The following is a 22,071-nucleotide window of genomic DNA, read 5'->3' as shown; positions in this document are numbered from 1 at the left end:
TCCTGAAAGCTCCAACAACGGGGCCGGGTGTGGGTGTGGGGGTGTGTGTATGTGTGTAAAGACTGGGGTCAGTAGGGATGGAAAGCAGCCCTGGATTTGCCTCTGGGGAAGGAAACATGGTGTTGGGGATGCATACAGATAAAAAGGCTGGTAGCTTTTACACATACTCCTTGTACTGTTTGATTTTTGTGCCACATGTATGTATTAGCTACACCAAAGCTTAACGGAGTTTTGTTTTTTTTTTAAGTGACCCTAGACAAGTTGTTTTTTTTTTTTAAGTCACCCTAGACAAGTCACTACCATTTTAAGACTCTGCTTTCTCTTACACAGCTGGCCTCTCAGGATTGTTGAGAGAGGGGTCACACAAAATTTTACATTTGAAAGCACTTTGTAAGTTGTAAAATATATGCCAATACATAACACAGTTTTTAACAAGGAATGAGGAGAAGTGCATTTTGTGTTAAGAACAATTAAGATGACTCCCAAGGGACACAAAGACCAACCACTGGAGATTCCCTCTTGAGCATGCAGTAGAGGGTACGGGTTAAGAGGAAGGCTTAAGAGCCAGAGAACCACTACATTACTAGCCGTGGAACCGCAAGCTAGTTGCTCAACCTCTCTGAGCCCCCATTCCCATCTCAGCATAAGGACACTTATTATGTCTCAGTGAGGTCATGAAGCCTAAGTAGCATGATTCACTTGCTTAGCAAAGTCCTAGAACATAGTAAAACTGATAAGTATTTGTTATTAATTAGAATAGCCAAAATACCTTACTTAGCCCCACACCACCCTAGAGGTCACTTGAGTCAAATCTAAAGACCAAGAAAGAAATCATGGAAGAACTTATTTCACTGTTGCCAGAAGTTTCTAGTATAGTCATCAAATAATTTATGTAAAATTCACTTACTTTCCTATCTGCAAATAACATGGTGCATACCAGCAAATGTCAAAAGGGAAAAAATAGCAAGTTCCTATTCCCTAAAAAAAATGAGACACACAGAACGACTCGTAAAAGGACCATACTGTGGCTGTTCCAGACTCCACGCCAGCCACAAACTCTGGCATTAGTAAGACAAACTTTAAAGACCTAGGCATAGGCACTCAGCAGGCTTCCATACATTTACCCCTTTATAAGAATCACTTGGGCCTCTTGTTAAAACTCTAGATTCCCATCCCTACCACAGAATCCCTGAATGTGAGCCTCCAGAAGAGAGGCCTGAGAATGTGTGCCCCAAAGGAGGCTTATTTGGTTTCCACTTTCCCCTTCCTTCCAAACCCCAGTCTCATTGTTATGAAGCCATTCTCTTCAGCTTCCTAGATAAATATACACACTAATTAACCCTAATGACAGGAAGACTATTTTTACCTGAAGACTACCAATGGTTTGACTACAAATTTGTGGATTGGAAACAGCTTTTAATTATCCAAGTCAATGTGTGCAAATCTGGTTTACGATGCCTGTAGGCATTTTGATAATTCACAACTGATCCAAAAGGATAAAAGTACCCAGCCCCAGTTTTGCTGGGCAGCACTGGATGGCTTCCCCATCTCATCCTTGGCTCACTTCCCAGCCTCCTTCTGACCAGGTTCCCTCCTGCCTCAGGGATAGGAAATTAAATTTCTTTCCCCCTCCCACCTTCACCATAAAAGACTTTCCTGTAGATGCTAGAGAATACAGTAAGAGAACCATACCTTTGCCTCCCTCGTTGCTGTTGGCATAGAAGAATAAAGAAAAATAAGGTTGCCATATCTAAGGAGTCAAGAGGTGCCCTTGGCCCAGACCCAATGCTTTGGGTGAGACATTAAAGAGTGACAAGCTCCCACAAAGAGACTGACAAAATTGCTTGTGTGTCTTGGGGCACTTCTGGCAGTACAGATGAGGTCTATCCAGAAACTCACTTAAAATCTCTAAGTGTCTTATATATTTAAGGCTCCAGGCAGGTGCCATAGGGAATGCCATCCATGTTCACACAAAGTGCCTGCAGTACAGAACCCTATGGTCCAACCATGGCTGAACAATTAGTAAAAGGGAAGAATAAATGAAAATCTGTTACAGAGGTTTAGAGGAGGGAGAAATCACCTCCCACTAATTGAACTGCAAAACACCTTGGAGAAACTTATTTTGCTCTGGCCCCTCATTTAACCAATAGGAAAGGTGCCTCTGGTATCTTTAAATGGATTCTCAGGATGAGACTTGACAATTAGCTAAGAACAAGGCTGGGCATCCATCCCAGGTATTCATTCTACTTCTACATAAGCCAACAGATGTATATGCAACTCCTACTGTGTCTAGCTAGGCACTGGGATCCAGGACAAAAAGGACTGAATCATTGCCTTCAAGAGCTTATATTCTTGTTAATTTTATTACACCCCACCATGGTCAGAACAAAGGCACGCAACCAGAAAGACAACATTGGGAAATATGAATGCCATCAAAGCCTCAGGTGTGTATGCAGGATCAGGATGATGGTTCAAGGGGTAATCAGGTGGAGTTTGTCATGAAGTGACACGGTGTTGTGTTCTGACTGCGGGCCTCCATTTCAGCCCTGTTAGCCCAAGCACTCAAACACGATCACAGAACTCGACGACAGAAAATGGTGGGCCTAGTTTCAAGCTCAGGCCTACTGACTTCAAATCCCATTCTCATTCTGACCTACACAGGGATAAAAAGAAATGATGAAATTAACAGGAGTTTCAAGGAGTAAAACAAAGAGGAGAAAATTTTCAACTAAGACATCTTTGAAGAAGCCTGCCCAATTTGTATACAGTTTCCAGTATGCTAACAATCTTTTAATACTTTATCCTCTGAATTTTTGTCCATTGTTTCCTGCCTTGCCATCAAGGTCATAAACTACTCCAGTAAAAACATAGGCTTTTCTATTTTTTGTATTACTTCCCGAGTACTTAGTGTTTCTGCCCACTGCTGTCACTTAAATCATACTGATTGGCAAACAGAAAACTTGTCCTCTTCAAAACTTTATGACCCCTTGGCAAAGGTAAAAATCAAAAACAGTTTTTAGATATTAATAGACCAATTACACAGAATGACATGTTCCAAATTCTAACTTTGTTCCTGACCCAAAAGTTCTGATTTTTCTACAAATTTGTCTCCAATTTCTTCTGTTCTTCAAAATTTGATTCACAAACCAACTAAATGCTGTGTCAAGAGCATTTAATGCTGTGTTCAGCAGCAAGCCAGCCATTATGTTCCACAAAATGTATTATATAAAAAGTAAAGGTATAAAAAGTAGTAAGGGGCACCTGCGTGACTCCACTTGGTTAAGCGTCTGACTCTTGATTATAGGTCTGGTAGTGATCTCAGGATGGTGAGATCAAACCTAGCGTGGGGCTCTGCACTCAGCCCAGCCAGGGAATCTGCTTCTCCCTTTACCTCTCCCTCTGCCTCTCCCCCTGCTTCCTGCTTGCACTCTCACGCTTTCTTTCTCTCTCATTCTCTTTTTCTCTCTAAAAAATAAAAATAAATACAATTTTAAAAAATAAAATATTAAAAGTGATAGCCCTTTGGGGAGTACAGCCAAGTTTTATCTATTTGGGGGAAATAGAAATCATGCCAGTCAATAATGGACTTATCACTGTTTTCGTATATCAGCTGTAAAAGAATTTTTTTTCTTTGTAAGAGACTGCCAGTATGTTTATGTCTCCTGAGTTCTAATGAATCTGCCTCATGAGTTAAGTCACAGTATACTATCTCTTAAGAATGAATTATATCTTACAACAGATAACTTTTAAAAATATTTTGTCCAGACACTTGCATCATTTGTATTATACATTATGTAATGTGAAAAGCTAATGTGTCTAATTAAGTTCCTGATTAGAGTAGACTGGGGGAAAATCATATTTGTATTAAGTATCTTAGAGTTTAAATAAAGCCTGGAGTTCTGAGCAGAGGTTAAGATCTGATCAAAAAAATAATTAGTAAATTCATGATAGGTCTGATTAAAGTTCATTTGTAATAATGATGAGTTACCTTTGCAAGATCTCACAGTTAAAATTAGAGATTAATGCAGAACAGTGGCTGTGCCACTGGATAATGGTATGGAATAAAGCACCCCAATCACTTTAACACCTTGCATTACACCAAACAGTTTCTTCCAAACCAGACTGGGCCTACTCTGGAATCCTTTTTTTTCCCTTTGAATATAATTGATCAAAGCTGTGAGAAGGACTGCCTTAATCTGAAGATGGTCTGACCCAAAAATTACTAAATCTCCGCATTTCCCAATTATTTCCAAAACATCATCAGTTCCTGCGTCTTTGTGGCAGATAATGAAAGCTGCCAAAATACCAAACTTCCTTCCACATTAGCATAGCAGCAAATATCACTTCAGGAATAAGTTCAAGTGGGAAAACAAAAACCAAAAAAATAAAGACCAAGTTATGTTGCTACCATCAAGAGGCTAGAATATTTTGGCCAGAAAAGTTTTTTTCACTCTGAACACCGTTTGATTAATCAGAGTGGCAAGAAAATGTCAGCTCCGTGGGGATTTGGGGAATGTGTGCAGTTTTCTGAAAGAAACCACATGGCTAAAAATCAATGCAATTCCTTGCAGCTGAGCCCAGCTGAAGGCCATTGTCTCCACCTCCTTTGCAGGAGTCACTGCCGGCCTCTAGCTCCTAGCTCCTTCTTTGGGCCAGGTGCTTCCAATTTTATGCTTAGTTTAAATGCCCAGGCTGGGGTGGTTTCCTGCTGATACAGGACCACAGAAGGACTCTAACACAAAGGGAATGCTAAGGCTCTGTATCAAGATGTGTTTTTTTGTAAGCAATGTGTGCTCTTTTGGCCAGGTTTCTGCTTGGATCATGGGCTCCTTACTGTCTAGCCCCCTCCCTAGATTCAAAATTTTCAGCTCATCTGCCCTGTATTCTATAATGGTCGTTTGTTTAAATCTTTGACACTTGACTTTCCATCGCTGACCCAGGTTTTGGATTTTAGCCTCCTGATTGTAGCGGGAGCCTCCACTCTAAACTGCTTAACTCCAGGCCCTGTGATCCATCAAAACCAGAAGCTCCTAAATACTCATCCAGATCATCTGGATGATTAGGGTGTTCCTAAACCCATCCACTGGCTAAATTTTTCCCATCTGTTAAGTGGAGATAATAACATCCATTTTATTTATCCTCATAAGGCTTTGCAAGAATAATAGGAGTTAAAGGATAATCTTTTTAGAGGTTAAAATGATGATTCTTACCCGAATATAAAAAGAACATGTTTTAAAGATTTTATGGAAGCCATTAAATGAATGAAGGAATCAGTAGGATGTTATACCCAAGTTAAAGAGCAAACACATAAGCAATCTGGAATGCTAAAATGAATTAATAGATACTAAATGGGCTTCTTTCACCAAGAAGATGGGTAGTGTCAATTGTGTCTCCATGAGACAAAAATTATTTGCCTTACTGTGAGGTTTCTGCAACTGAGGTAAAAGATAATGAAAGAAAGAAACAGATCTCTGGAGAATTACCGAACATGGAAGAACACAGTAGATATCACCTAATGTTCCCCTGAAAAGAGATCTTATAATCTTTATTTCTTTTTTTTCCCTATTTCAAAGTTCTTTACAACTTTGCCTGGTGTTCACACAAGTCGATTTGTGCAAAACAGCTTTGCGTATTAAAACATTTTTTTTTTACCAAAACTAATCTGTCAGAGACTACTTTGTCTAGACAAATGATCTAGTACATGACTTTTCAATGTACTCTTTTGGTCACTGCCACAAGAAAAAGCTGTTGTAGCATTAAATGAAAATGTGTATAGGACCTACTGGGTGCTTACCAAATGGCAGCTATTTAAAAACAAACACAAACATATACATCTACAAACATATGTATAAGCCCATACTGGACTATTCAAAAGGTATAAGGTTTTGGGCAGGACTTTTCTTGGATTAAATTAAAGAGATGCTACAGAATTCCTATGTTCACAGGGGACTGAAAAATCTAGTTCCTTCTGGCCTCCCCTTTCTTTCTCTCACCCACATCTTGGTTATTTCTAGGTCTACCAACTGCCTGCCCTGGTACATGGTGGTACACCCTGAGGACAACAATCTCCTAGGCTAACTAAATTCTTGTCTCTGAGAAAAGGTCTTGGGAATTTTATTCAGGCACCCCAGGTAATTTGAATGACCAGGCAGGTTGATTAGGCACTATCCTGGAGCCTGGCAATGAAGAGAATAGTCAAGAGCAGAAACCATAAAAGCTCTGGCTGAATAAAGCCACACAAACAAAACAGAGTTTGGGTCAAATGAAATTCTATTTGTCTCAGACTCTTGTGACAGCACAGTTGCAAGGCTGAAGGACAGAATCACCCCAAAAGTAATGAGAGTCCACGATCATATAGTTGATGTGATGAACAAAACCCATAAAGTTTGATGTTTTATAATGTAGTTGAAGCTGAATCAATAGAGCGAACATTGTCCTTTGTAGTTTTTACTCATTTAAAGCACTGTGATATTCAACACCAAAACATATATAATTTAAATACATATTTACCCACTAATAATTTCATCTGATATGAATTTTTTGTAGACACCCCACCTCCAAAGAACAATATATTTAAGTTTGTTTGTTTGTTTGTTTGTTTATCAGAAAGAGAGAGCATGAGTGGGGAGGAGAAGGAGAAGCAGGTTCCCTGCAAGTAGAGAGCCCGATGCGGGACTCAATCGGTGCCCTTCAAACAACAATACTTTAATGGGAAGTTGTAGGAGGAATTGGTTAAGTATAAAATTACAGCACAGGTTACTCACGTAAACAGAAGCTTTTCATATGAGCAAAATGTCAGAAGATTCTATTATAAACATCTTGAGAAGAGGATTTTATCATTGTCACTCCCAGAAACAATGTAAAAATTTTAAATCAGATTCCACTATTAACAATCACAGCTTACCCTTCAGCAACTCAGGAAATCTATGTAAATACTGTTTATTGAGATAAATGCAAGGTGCACTAGGGAAAATCACTGCGCAAACTGTTTCAACAACGGAGAAAAGCTGAGAAGGGTTAAAGAAAACTCTTAGTACCTTTTTAAAGAAAGAGAACATGATGTTCAAAGAGCTCAACATTAGACATTTTTGGAAAAAGATACCACACTAAATACTTTCTGAAAGCCTACTGTATACCCTAAACTGCAATGCTTACCAAAATTAGAGACATAGGTTTTATCCTTTGTAGTTGCAATATTTTTTTGGATGGAGACATAGTAGTGTTAACTGCCAAAGCCAAAAAAAAAAAAAAAAAAAAAAGGGAGGGGGATTTTTCCCCCCCTCTACTATGTGTTTTGGTTCTAGCTGCATAAACCGTGTGTATCTGGATAACAATTTAACTTCCTGGAGCCCCACATGCAACAAGGAAAGAAAGAATGCCTACATCAGGGGGATCTCTGGGTGGGCTCAGTGGTTTGGTGCCGGCCTTTGGCCCAGGGTGTGATCCTGGAGTACCGGATGGAGTCCCAAAACGGGCTCCCGGTGCATGGAGCCTGTTTCTCCCTCTGCCTGTGTCTCTGCCTCTCTCTCTCTCCATGTCTATCATAAATAAATAAATCTTAAAAAAAAAAAAAAAAGAATGCCTACATCGTTAGTGTTGTTGGGGAGAGCAAATGTGATAATGCATTTTGTAAATAATCAAGCATCTCACAAGGAGTAGTTACTGTCCATTCAATTACTCTACACAGCTGTGAAATTTACAACATTATTTGTATAAAAAGGAACTGGGTGGGGTACCTGGTGGCTCAGGTCAGGATCCCAGAGTTCTGGGATCAAGCCCCCTATTGGGCTCCCTGCTCAGTGGAGAGCCTGCTTCTCCCTCCTTCTGCCTGCCGCTCCCCCTGCTTGTGTGTACGCATGTGCTCGCTTGCTCTCTCTCGCGCGCACTGTCAAATAAATAAATAAAATCTTTTAAAAGGCAGGGGAGGGGGGAACTGGGTCAGACTGCCTGAGGCTGGGGATCAAGAAAGACCAGGCCAAACTGGTCAAGCTATTCCAGAGACTGCAAAGAAAGGATATTTGAATCTCAAAGAGCAAAGAGGTAAAACATGATGGGAGCCAGCCAGTTAGGATAGATGGAATTTGTCAGAAGCTCTGACTCTTCATGACAATGTGAAACAACTCAGCCATGAGAAAACTTCCCATCCTAATGGTATTTTTTTCACTGGTAAACCTTTCTTAATGAAATCAAATATACTCACCATTCTATGCAGAATGACAGAAAAATGAGAAGGGCTTTCTGAAATCTTAGTTTTTTGACTATACAATACAGGTATTTAATTGGCTGTTCTCAGAATACTGTAAAATGAGTTCCCTAGAATGATTTCATCACTGTTATTGGAACAGTGAAATCAGTAGCAACTTTAAAGACAGTATCCATCTCAGCTGAGGCAACTGTAATATATAACATTATTCTTGATACCCTGATTCTCACACTGTAGTCCCTTTTATTGTGTATTCCATCAGAGAGACATTCTTTGAATTTTGCAGTGACTCATAAAAATGTCAGTAGTGATTATTCCATACCATTGTGATAAATAACAGCTCTTTGATATAACATGCTTACCCATAAAGAATTTGAAACAAAAAAGGCATTGTGATAGGAATACATCAGAATCTTTCCAAAGAGGCTGTTAGGAGACGATAATCAGCTTTTTCCCCAATGCCAAATTAATATTTTCTTGAATAGATTTCCAAAGAAATTATGTCAGTGCAGTGGCAAAGGAATGAGAGACATACAACGGAGTCCTTAGAAAAAGACTAAAAATGAAGAAACAAAAAAATACAGATTGGTAGGAATGCTATTTGTCATTTTTTCTCTTGCCTTAAAAAAAATGCTCATGGAAAAAAAAAATGCTCATGGGAGAAAATGCAAACTGGATAATCAACGAGACTCCTTTCGACATACACTCATGTATATACATATATATCCGTATTGGGTTTTTTTTTCACTTAATATATAGATATTGACAACCTTTTACATAAAGTGCTAAATAGGCATTTATATTAAAGAAAAGATTGCAAGGGACAAATGGTCTTTAACTTCTAAACCAGTACTTCTTGGCTCTAACTAAAAGCTGGAATCACCTACGGACCATTTAAAACATACTGATGTGAGAGACCTACGCCAAATCTGGTATCATATTCATTTTTTTAAGCTCCCTGTGGAATTCTAATGTTGATCCATTGCTGATGTGTTAAGATGGTATGTACCTAATCTCTCCAACACATTTTATAGGATCAATGCACACCATGTGGCCATACGCAGACGTCTCTTGTTTTTACTAATCCATATTCATTGCAGAAAAGTTAGGAATACAAAGAGAAGGAGTTCAGAAACACCCACACCCACATGAGTTCTTAATAAATACCACCTGATAAAACAACAAAGAAAAAATAACGTATAAACCTCCCTAAAGAACATTGGGAAAATTAGATTTTTTGAAAAAGATGATATTAAGGAGAAAAAACTCCCCTCTGTTCAAAGTACTTCACTATTCAAGCAGAATGTCTGGTGGAATCCATGCAAAAGAGCGTTTATTGAGTGGCTACTGTGTGCTACGTACTGAGGATAGAGAGGAAGGAGGTAGTCCCTGCACTTCAGAAGGTCACTGTCCAGTGCAGTGGTTTACAGAGTGTAATCCTGCCTACTAAAATATCTCTTCAAATGCAATTTAAATGGAAGCTCAAGATCTAAGCCATTGTTAAGGAGAGCTGCTCTGCTTGAGGGGGCAAACAAGATCAGAGCCCAGATTCCTGCAGCTGTGCCCTACAAGGAGCAGCCAGTCACCCCAGACACCACCAAAGAACCCCTAATTATACCAAAGAGCATCATATAATACACTTTAGCCTAATAAATCAATGGCAGTCACATCAAATTCCAGATTAAACTAAAGTCTAGAGCAGCATTCTCCAAGGTAGAGAATATACAAAATGATCCACAGGAACATAAGAAGAAAATATTAAAATTCTCTATTTTATTTAAGGTTTTTTAAAAAGATTTAATTTATTTGAGAGAGAGCAAGCACAAATGAGGAGTGCAGGTGGGGGGTGGGGGGTGGAAGGTGGGGTGGGAGCAAAGGGGAGATGGAGCAGACTCCCCACTGAGCAGGGAGCTAGAGGTGGGACCAATTGCAGGACCCGGGGATCACAACCTGAACTGAAGGCAGATGATTAACTAACTGAGCCACCCAGGTGCCCCAAAACTCTCTATTTTAATAGCCTTTCAAAAGATGCTATTTTGTGAATTTTATTATGTAAATAATTTATTGGTAGTTCGTTTATCCAATACCTAATATGTTGATGTATGAAACTAGCATTTGTAAGTACAAATGAATAGAATGTTAGCAGTTTCATTTCAGCAATGTCAACCTGTTTATCAGCATCATTCTATCAAGGCTCTTGGCATTTTAGGCCAGATAATCTTTCTTTTGGGATGATGTCCTATGCATTTAATATGTTTGGCAGCATCCTTGGCCTCTCTACCCACTAAATGTCAGCATATACCCTCTCCCCAGCTGTAACAAACAAAATGCCTCCAGGCATATCAATTGTTCCCCCAGGGAGACAAAACTATCCCTTGTTGAGAACCACTCCTTCATGAGTGCACGTGCTGATTTTTTACTAATGAAATAAATGATTGAAATAGTGTGGGCGCCACTGGCCTAGAGAAAAGAGACAGTTGCCATTAACGTTTATAATAATGCCAAGGTGCTAACCCTAGCTAGACATTTTCATGAGTTTCATATGTGAACCATCTGTTAAAGGTAAGACAGGTTCACCATTGCCATGAATGTTATGATCTATCAACCCACTGAAGATACTCATGATAGCACCATGCTATGTACAGAAGGCATGTGCAAAGACCCATTCACAAGTGAATGGTGATGCAGCTGCTCTCCCAAGCTTAGAAACTAGAGCTAGGCTTTCTCCCACCCTGATGGTCTATTTGTGAAGCACCAAAAAACAATGGTCACAGATACACCACCCTAGCATGCAGTTATCAGGCCTAGGTACACTTTTCCCAAGCAGAGGCTTTCAGAAGGCTCTGAACACCAGATCACAAAATGTTCTCAACTGCCTAGTCATAAACACAATGAGAGTCGCAATCAGGTGCCAAAGGACTGTCTTCCCAGATGCACACAATGGAAAAGGCTGTTAGTCACAAACTGATCTTTCATGCCACCCCCGCACAGAGATGGAGGTCTAACCAATACAATATATTTTTGAAATTAAGATTGATGAAATACAGGTTCATGCACACACTCCGGGATATGTATCCAGAAAATACAGTGCTAACTGAGCTCACTTTTCTCCTCTTCAAAAAAGTGGTAAAGTTCAAATGTTCGCTTACTCATGTAGTCTGAAGGCACATTCATCCTTGGAGAAAAAAACATGCCTTAAAAATATCGGTTGAACAGTTTTTATCATGAAGCAGTTCATCTTAGTTCCCAGTGGCATATATAAGATAATACAGCAATTAGATATCATCACCATCTACACACAAATACAAGCCTTGTTCTTTTTTTAAAAATTTACAAATATACGAAGACACATGACAAACATTTTTCAAATACTTACTTAAGAGCCTTATAATTCACTTTCTTTCTCAGGCATTAATATTTTTGGGTATTGAGTGGGAGGAAGTGTGGGAAGGAGGGAATTCTCAAAAAGAACCAAATGAAAGCTGGCATTAAATCAGAGTTGGGATTCCCCCATCCCACTTCCTGCCTCTAAAGGGGAAAAGAGAACTTGAGTCACAAGAAAGCTGGCCCCTGGCTCGACCCCTTGGGCATGCCAGTCTTTCCTGGAGTCCTGCCATCCTGCCCTGCATCCCTGACATGGAAGCCAACTCGGTGCCCGGACGGTGGGCTGTTGGATGCTCTCTCTGTTCTGCAAACTTTTCTGATCCAATCCTCATTTCACCCCGTGTTCTCTGTAGCCCTGCCCCCCTTTTCTAGAACCAAATCCAGTCACGATTGCCTCCTTTTTACAGAAGGCTGAGCCACCCTCAGTCCCCTGGGCACATCTCTCTGCCCACAGGTGCTCTTCTGTCTGCTACACCTGCCCCAGAGTTCAGGAGTGCTTATTCCTTCTCTCCTTCCTTGTCTTTCTCTGGTCCTCTCTCCCTTCCCCTGGTCGCAGGAGGAAGGACCCAAAAACAAACCCATAACAATTATGTTGGCAAAATACCTGTATATAGCCCCTTCTTCTTTTTGCAGTTATGTTCTCTCCTTAATGTGGAATTGTCCAGCAAAATGTTTAACTCAGGTGTGAATTTTGAAGATATCTCTGTAATATTTTATCTTTTTAAAAAAAAGAAAAAGGAAAAGAATGCCAAAGTGTGAAATATTGTGCTAGCTTCCACAAGAGAGTTCCTGCATAGGCTGGGAATCTTGGTTGATTTCTCCGGAACCTTCTCTCTAGTCTCCTTCTTTGTGGGCCAAAGATGTAACATGAAGCCATTCCAGAAATGGTAACTTTAAAAAAAAAAAAAAAAAAAAAAAGATTGTATATCCAAGAAAATGTTGGTTAAGCTGCTCGCTCTTGGGCTCAGGTCCTGATCTCAGGGCTCTGTGCTCAGTGGGAGTCTGAGATTCTCTCTCTTCCTCTCTCTCAGGCCCTCCCCACCCCCTTTCTCTAAAAATAAATAAATCTTTTTTAAAAATGAACTTTGTTCTTATTTACCTAGAATCATTGGGAATACAATTACTGGACAACGCCATAAAGCAATCTCTTTCTAATGGAGAGTATAAGGCAATTTGCTCAAAGTGGGGGTTTTTGGACTTTGGGTAACTGCTCTTTGGTTTATTTGTGGACTGCATGACTAGAAACCCAGTTATGCCCATCAGTAGGAGGCCATTTAAATAGATTACGGACAGCCACACAACAAGTATTACACAGCTGCACCAAAGAACCAGGGAGTCCTCCATGTACTGAAAGGAAAGATACACCTTGAGAAAAGCAAGCTACAGAACAATGAATGCTAGTACTTTAATTAAAAAGGACATTCAGGGGATCCCTGGGTCCTGCGCCTGCCTTTGGCCCAGGGCATGATCCTGGGGTCCCAGGATCGTGTCGGGCATCGGGCTCCCGGCATGGAGCCTGCTTCTCCCTCCTCCTGTGTCTCTGCCTCTCTATGTCTATCATAATAAAATAAATCTTAAAAAAAAAAGATTCAGTCTGTATACGTTTATATACGTATGCACATATAACACAAATATCGCTGGAAAGATACATAATTTAATAATGATATTAGGGGGTCACTGGGTAGCTCAGCAGTTTGGCGCCTGCCTTCAGCCCAGGACATGATCCTGGAGTCCCAGGATCGAGTCCCACGTCAGGCTCCATGCAGGGAGCCTGCTTCTCCGTCTGCCTGTCTCTGCTTCTATCTCTGTCTCTCATTAATAAATAAATCTTTTTTTAAAAAAGCTTGAAAAAAAATAATGATATTAGTTGCTCTGGAGAGGAAATATCAGTGGCTGTGGACCCATAAGGGGGACACTTCACTAGATAGCCTTTTGTACTTAAAAATTACTTTATGTGAATATACTTCTATTTCAAAAATTGAAAAACAAAAAAAAATCAAAATCAATAGAATACTTGGAGGGGATTGCTGCAACGTACAGCAAGCTCATGTAAGTAAAGTATGATACCTATTTGGGATCTGGACATCTATCTGTATTACAGCATTCTAGATTGGAGGTGAGGGCCAAGAACCAGCATCACCTGAATATCTGTCAGAAAAGCAAATCCTTGGTCCCATCCCAGATCTACTAAAGAGGAATCTCTGGGAGTGGGGCTAGGGATCTGGGCAAAGAAGCCTTCCAGGTGATTCTAAAGCCCACTCAGAAGCAGGGGCCCAGAGCAGTAATTTACACAATCACTTTGCAGACCGGCTATTTGTTGAAAACAGGCTCCTAGGCCCCAGCCTAGACTAAATTACAATATCCTGGATGAAACACAAGAATGTGTACTGTTTAATAGCCTGAATCTGACACACAGCCAGAGTTTGAGAATCACTTCCTAAACCAAAGTCTGCTGTGATCAATCCAAATGCTTTACTGAGATTAATTTGCACATGGCAGACTAAAGAGACCCAGTCCCATGCCTACTTCTCACAGTTAAGTGTATGTATGGAAATATTTCTTGTCTACCTTCGGTTCAGGTCATGACCTCAAGGTCCTGGGATTGAGCCCTGTATCCAGCTCCCGGCTCTGAGGGAAGTCTGCTTCTCCCTCCAACCCTCCCCTGTTCGTGATCTCTCCCTCTCAAATAAATAAATAAAATCCTAAAACACACACACACATATTGCATTATCCCAACTGCAGAAGCTTTCGTTTAGCAGAACAGAGATGGATAATTTGTATTTCTAATAAGTTCCAGGTGATATTGCTACTGATGTTGTTGGTCTGAGCACCCTGGGAACCACTTCTCTCTCTAGTCCATGGATTCTCAGCCAGAACGCCACATGCCCTTTCTAAGCATGCTCCCAAATATGATGACAATGCACAATAGTTTTTGCACTAATTGAAGATGCAAAATTTTATGGGAATAAGTGTGAGACAGAACTTTGAGCTGAGCAGGTTGTACTGTGCAGTGTTGGGTAGGGAACACTTGATGAAGATAATTAATAAGATGCATAGCCAAGTATTTATCAGGAAACCTGATGAGTATCTAAGAAAGCCTGGTAAGGGCTACAGACAGTTCTTATCCAGCAGAAAAATCATAAAATAGAGTGTAACATGTAGGAATGCAATGAAACCTTTTAAGATGTTTCTCCAACATTTTCTGTATGTGAAACCAATCCTTGAACGTTGAAAGCTGAGAATCACTGCTCCCATCAGCACTCTGTCCTGACAAATTTGCTGCCCAAATGGAACAGGGCTATGCAACCAAATGCAGATGGCACCAGGCCTGGGTCATACAGTGGCTCCCTGGCTGCATTAAATGATGGAGTGACTAAATTAACAGAATTTACTGAGACTCACAATGGTAGAGCTGGACTACCTGTGCGATCCAGGAAAATCTCACCAAGGTCCAGTTGAGGAATCTATGAAGCACACCAGATGAGGTGCTTGGCCACCCCTCAGTGGTCAGTGAGAACTCATTTCCCCTCCAGAGTGGGGGCCCCATGCTCCCTACGCTGGGGTCTTCTGCATGGGGTTTTCCATTCTCCCATCCACAAAAACCCTCTCAGACATATCAATAAGTGCTTCTCAGGAACAAAAGGTAAAGTTAGAGCATTTTGTGGCTTAGCAGCATCCCAGAAGGTGGAGTTAAGAAGACATTTCTGTGGGTGTGGAGGAAGTGTCTGTGACATTGGAAAGAGCAACATTATTGGGGAAAGACCCCATTATTGGTAATGCATATTATTTTCATCATGAGCTGGCTAAATTATGCTTAGAAAAATGCTTGTTTTATGTTCCCAAGGCAAATTTAACATGTAAAAAGATTAGCTGGTGGAGGAGAAAATTAGAGAGGAGGGGAGCTTGCTCTTGAGCCCATTTACACTATTCTTTCTCTAATTGCAAGGACCGAACTACTTAAAAAGTCATTCTACCATCTAAATATCTTATGATATGTTAACACTGGATATATGAAAATATTTACTAAGAAATTAAGGAGTTCAATTTCTATTATTATATCTCAGGCCTCACTCAAGTCGGTTTCTTTCCTGCCCTGACACACCTGAGGTTTTGCCACAACCCTATCACTATGGATATGATTCTCACAGGGCCACACTGGGCTTTCCAGCTGGTGGTAAGAATCACTCCTCCACTATTACCAAAGAGTAATCATTACAAGAGAGGGCTGATGCAGATCATTAGAAGAATAAGAGTCATCTGTCACTCACCAAATTCATGGATCCTCCTGCATATAATTTTCTCCACACGTGTAAGCAACAAAGAATACAAGACTATGTAGGTATAATGGGCAGTAGACCCTGAGCAGATGGATGAATTTGCTAAGTCACTTGCTTCTGCACTCCAGACTTCTAGAACTTTGCATACATCCATGTCTCAGCAGAACTACAGATTACTCTGGATCACTTGGGAAATACTGGGAGTGTGCTGTTAAATTTGCAAAGGTCAAAGGTCAGCTACACAATAACCAAAGATAAATGAGTGTTCTAAATTGCAGTAACAAGTCAAAGAAGTCTTTTATATATTTTTTACTACTTGAAATTGGTTCCGAGTCCTATGTATAAATTATAGAAGCACTCAAGAAAAATAATACATCTCATTATAGTACATTAGGGCATTAAATTTACAACAACCTAAATTTCCTCTAGGGCATATACAAAGTTTCCATTTCTCAGAACCTTATCAGTTCTATCTGAGAGTATGATTATTAAAAAAATTCCAAATTAGAGCTATTAGTATATGTGAGAAAACTGTAATTAGCCTGAAATCATAGCCATTAGCCAGCTATAACAGTTAAAATGACAACTCCCTATCTTCAAGTCTGGGGAAAATGCATGTGTCTTATTACTGTGACTGGTGAACTCCTGGCTTGTGACAAAAATCCCAAGGCTGTAGGATGGAAAAATACTTCCCCAGCCTTTCAGCAAGGAACAAACTCAAGAAAAGAACCACAGCAGGATCCACCAGTGTCAATCAGCCTCCACTGTTAAGCCTCACAGACCCTCAGAACCAAACCCCACTTCATCACAGCTGGGAAAATCACCACCCAAATGCTGGAGGCTGGTTGTGCACACCGTAGCTAGGACTATAGAGCCGCAACCTTCAGACACATTTTCCTTTTTGTTAAATCAGTGAGCATTACCACTAGGAATACAGGCTGGTGACCTTACACCATGGCATCTGTAGTTTTAAAAACAACAAAACCTTTATTGGGCTCTGATGTTTGCAGGTATGTCATCATTATCAGTGGGCTTTTAGATTTAGCCCAGATATTAAATTAATATACCATGTGAGCCAAATCCAGACTGGGAAATTCCTTATTAGCAGTAGAAGAAAAGAGGTCATCTGAAATTTCTGATTCAGTGATATACAGCCAAATTAGTCCTCTCTGGGTATAGAAGCCCCTTACTTCAAAGACCCTTTATCTGAGGAGACTGTCATTATCTCCTCCTTTAAATCATAAGTTGCAAATATTAATTAGCTCTATGTAGTGAAATAGTATGACAAGGATGCCTACTGTTATAAGAAAATTATGTATCTTCCACATTACTTAGCAATAAAGACAAGGGGCCATGATTTCTTGACTTAATATTGATCTTTCGTCAAGACTGAGTGGGGCCTACTGTGGACTACACATTTTCAATGGAGTGATACTGCACCCCCCTTCCCCATCCCACCACAAAAACACTGGTTCTTGTGAAGGGAAGGCAGAGGGGAGGAGGAGGCAAAAACAACCTAAGGCATTACACATTATTTATATATATTAAGCACAAATAGACATATGGTATATAAAGAGTAAAGAGTATATGGAGATAAGAAGTATATCTATCATATTAAAATTTCATTGAAGGGACTTAAAAAATAGTCTAAAGAGGGCTTAGGGAGGAAATAATGCTTGAGAAACAATGCTCTAGATATCGGCAGAGCAACTGCTTAAAACTTCCAACAAAACAATCACAATTATTATTCTGGAAATAACAATTTGTTGTTTAAATCAAGCTTTCAATAACAATCAAATAATTTTCTTTTTGAGGATAGTCACTGCAATTGCAATAAAGCAAGAAAGAATTCCATATGATTACAAATATTTTACAAAATGCTGTGATCTCATTAGGAATGACTAAAAACTACTTCTAACAAGTCGATCATATCATTTCAGGAGTTCATATCTCTCTTAGTAGTAATATAATATAGGTATAATAGTAAATAGATATTATAGTATAATAGATATAATATCTTCTGTCAAAATCCTAATCACAGATAATTTTATAATTGCTGATGAAAAATTAACAATTTTTTGAAAAATCTTATTTTAAAAATATAGCAATCCACATCCCTTTTGTTAAACTCCAGGAAGTTTGTTTTGCAGAATAATATGCAAATTTCAAAAGCATGCATAAAAAATTAACAAGCCCTGTACTGTTACAATGGTGTAATAGCAAAAAATGAGGCAAATGCCACCTGCAACTCAACCACTTTTCCCCAAAAAAATTCGAATAGAATTCTATGAGCTTAACATAAAAATATTTCCCTCGTTTAAAAAGGACTATTAATAGGGTAATTTCTAAAATATTTCGTGTTTCAAAGAGAGGCACATTCTTTTCGTTCATAAAATAAGTTTATGAACAAAATTCTTTTTTCTGGGATCTTCTCGTGTCACTCCAAAAAAGATGAATTTTATAAGTATTTAAAAATGGTCACTTCTGCCATTAAAAGGAAGAGGCAAGCAAGAATCTGCCAACCAGTAAACTGAGGACCAGTTGGTGACAAAGATTTCCATAACTGAAATCTGTCTCATCTCTAATGATAAGTCATGTTTCCTTTCTTCCAGTTCCTTCTTCTTGAAGTAATAGTGCATCCAAGAATTCAAGAGCCAAGAAGATGGGTTTGCTGGCCATAAAAACTTTTAATTTGATTTATGCAAGAATAAATCATGCTCACAAAAGGGACTGGCACTTTTCTAAATTAAAGTTAATTCCAGTAATTACAATCAGAGTTCTTCAGTTGACTGAAACAAAGCCAGAAGCAGCATTAACCTAAGCATCTGCTTCAGCAAGGGCCAGAAAGTGCTAAGTTGACATTCAGCTTCAAAAAATTATATGGGGAAAAAAAAAAAAAAATTATATGGGGAAAAAAATGGCACACACTAAAAATCAAGTATTGGTGAAAGAACTTATAATTAATGAAAATCTGGGGAAAGGATTGTACATTCCATAACCAACTAAATAAGAATTTTGTTTTCAGTAGAGGACTAATTTTTAGAATGAAAACTGTTATCTTATTTTCTGAAATGACATTATTATAGCTATTTAGCTTTTTAATGGTTGATAAAAGATTTTTTATTTATTTTTATTTATTTTATTTTTTATTTATTTTTATTTTATTTTAAATTTTTTAAATTTTTAATTTTTTTATTGTTTTATTGTTTTTTTATTGATAAAAGATTTGAAGAAAAAAATTGAAAAGTGATGAGGTGAACATTTCAGCCATTTAGTGTAATGTAAATCTAGTTTTAGATTCTCTGCGTATCTTCTGAACATACTAATTAATTTAAGATTATGATGTAAAAATGCTTTTAAAGAGAACAATGGATATTCTCAGTTGAGAACCTCAAAGGGCCACATGACTCTCTCATGCATAGAAAACATAAGAAGTGATGGCACAGAGTAGCACTTCTACCATAGAAACCACCCAATTCATCAGTCACTTTTAATATACATCGCTGTATTATATTCATTTTACATCACTGTATTATATTCATAATATCCCAAGCCACTGAAAAGTGTGCTTTTGAAATTTACAAAAGAAAATGGAAATTAGTAGATGTTATGGAAACATAGTGTACTTACAACTTTTTGTATTACGAAAGTAAAGTACTATTCAAATGGAATAAATATTAAGCAGCCTTATTTCACAAGAATAAAATATTTTATATTTGATTTTCAAAAATATGATGAAGTGTCATCGTATTAGCCATATGATATAATCTCAAAATCTGAATTGTAAGTCATACTTACCAACATGGAACAAACAAGGTGACATCTCATTGCCTTTTGTGTCACCATTTCATTTGTGTACAATGACTAAGATGCTCCTATAGTGTGTGATTCATGATGACTCATTCTTATACGGGAATAAAGCGAAAATGTATTAGCGCAATGAATAAATTCTAAACTCTTTTTTAAAATAACAGGAATCCGAGCACATCCAAAATACTTTCAGTTAAACATCATTTCACTTTGAGCAGAGTAAGTGTGGTTATACTTAATTTTATGTTATTCTTTAACCATGAAGCCATGGTTCACCAGTCATGGTCTCATATTTGGGTTAGGTCACATGTCCTTGGATGGTTGTTTTTAGAAGTAAGGTAGATATTTCAGAATGATGATTGAAACTGAATAAGGCAAAGAAAAGGAACCAGTAGTGAACAAGAATAGCAGATTGGGAAAGTTTATTCCATAGAATTCCAAATTAAAACAACCTACTATATGCTGCTTAAAAAAGTCTTGTACACCAGGCTTATCCCATAGTCTATCATAGTCTAGTATATAAAATTCCTAACGGCCAGCAGCTAACACTTATTTGTCTGTCAGCAGGTTTTAGGTCACAGTACATTATCTTTTGTTTTCTTGGAGGAGGAAATCATTACTCATGTTAACTTTTCATGCCTAGAAAACACCCATTCTGGCCCCTGGATTGCCAATGAAAAGCTGACATCTTCATCAGCCTTTTCCTTTAATCACTCTCATTGGAAGTGTTCAATTATCCAGTTTTCATTTATTTGGTTATTTAACAAACATCTACATGGTCTGTTCTACATGCTATGAAATCCACTAGATACTTCACCAAATACAAAGAAGGAATGTTCATATACATATAACATACAGTGTAACTCTGCAGTTAGTTTTTTTTTTTTTTTTTTAAGATTTATTTATTCATGAGAGACACAGAAAGAGAAGGGCAGAGACACTGGCAGAGGGAGAAGCAGACTCCCCGCAGGGAGCCCAATGCAGGACTTGATCCCAGGACCCCAGGATCGTGCCCTGAGCCAAAGGCAGATGCTCAACCATGGAGCCACCCAGGCGTCCCTAAACATCTTTGTTAACTCCACATAATTAATTCTAAAAGCTAGGAATTACTGAGATTAATGCTAGTATAGGAATCAGGAGCCCTGGGCTCTAAAATAAGATCCATTATCTACCAGGTGTTTGGTTTTGAACAAGTGTGCAATCTTCCAGCATCTCAATTAATGCTTCTACCAAACAAAATGATACCTGACTTTCTCATTCAGACTGGGAAACCATCTAGCAAACCCTATTTAAAACAAGAGGTAGTGGGATCCCTGGGTGGCGCAGGGGTTTGGCGCCTGCCTTTGGCCCAGGGCACGATCCTGGAGACCCGGGATCGAATCCCACGTCAGGCTCCCGGTGCATGGAGCCTGCTTCTCCCTCTGCCTGTGTCTCTGCCCCTCTCTCTCTCTCTGTGTGACTATCATAAATAAATAAAAATTAAAAAAAAAATAAAAATAAAAAAAAAATAAGAGGTAGTGAAATAGGTCTTCAAATAGGAAAAGTACTCAAAACACATATAGGAGAAAACAGCTCTCAGAGAAACTGAAACCATACAGATTCACTATCCATTAAAAATCCCCAAGGTACAGCTTCTGCAAGATAGAGGTACATCTTCTAGGTCTGTCCATCTGTGTCTTCATTCTTCATGTATTTATTGAGCGCACTCTGTGTACCAGGCACTCTTCTAGGCCTGGGACTACAGCAATGAACATAATAGGTCCCTTATGCTGCAAAGCTAATATTCTAATGGGAGAAAAAGACAAAAAAAAAAAATAGCTCAAGATTAAGTGCCACAGAATAATAATGCATAATCATGAGAGGGAAAGTCAAAGGCAACAAGCACATTTTGGGTGGGTGGCAAAGCATTAAAATAGTAACATCCAAGAAGGTGGAAGTGAACAACAAGAAGAAACCTTCGGGTGTGTTGACGCTTCTTTACCTAATTCCCTATCCCAGGGACAGACACATCACTAAGCCAATCAATACAACATTCTGTCCTAGGAATTTGGAATCAGGACTTCAAGACTATTATCTTTGAAAAGCCTTGAACCAGGCAGTGATGCAAAAATGGCCAGGGCTGTCTTATTTCTACTTGATGCACAGGACATTGATCATCCAAAAAAGGGAGATGGGCACAAAGGAACAGAAATAAGAAACCACATGGTCCTAAGGAGATGGAGGGACTTTTGCTCTGTATGGCTTTCCAGATCCTGGTCCTAGTCTCTTTTTGAGCTATAGCTGTGTTTTAAGCCCATGAGTTCTCTGAGATCCAACTGGATCCTTCAGGTGATTTCCCAAATGGGCTTAGCCTTCTAAAACATAGTTATTACAACAGATTACATTATTATCCTAGCT

The 22,071-nt window shown here is 38.9% G+C and overlaps 1 protein-coding gene and 1 long non-coding RNA gene across 3 annotated transcripts in view; both read right to left on the bottom strand.

Annotated features, from left to right (window-relative positions):
- ANK3 (ankyrin 3) overlaps positions 1-22,071 on the bottom strand; it is a 657,384-nt gene that overhangs the window by 453,684 nt on the left and 181,629 nt on the right. The gene's annotated exons all lie outside the window — the stretch shown is intronic.
- On the bottom strand, positions 2,345-20,549 carry LOC121487428. Its single transcript, XR_005986840.1, has 2 exons — positions 19,663-20,549; positions 2,345-2,653 (listed from the first exon to the last, which is right to left on the bottom strand). It is a non-coding gene; the product is annotated as an uncharacterized LOC121487428 (long non-coding RNA).

Source organism: Vulpes lagopus, chromosome 3, assembly GCF_018345385.1.
Source record: "Vulpes lagopus strain Blue_001 chromosome 3, ASM1834538v1, whole genome shotgun sequence".
Lineage (NCBI taxonomy): Eukaryota > Metazoa > Chordata > Mammalia > Carnivora > Canidae > Vulpes > Vulpes lagopus.
This window is presented reverse-complemented; position numbering and strand designations above follow the sequence as displayed.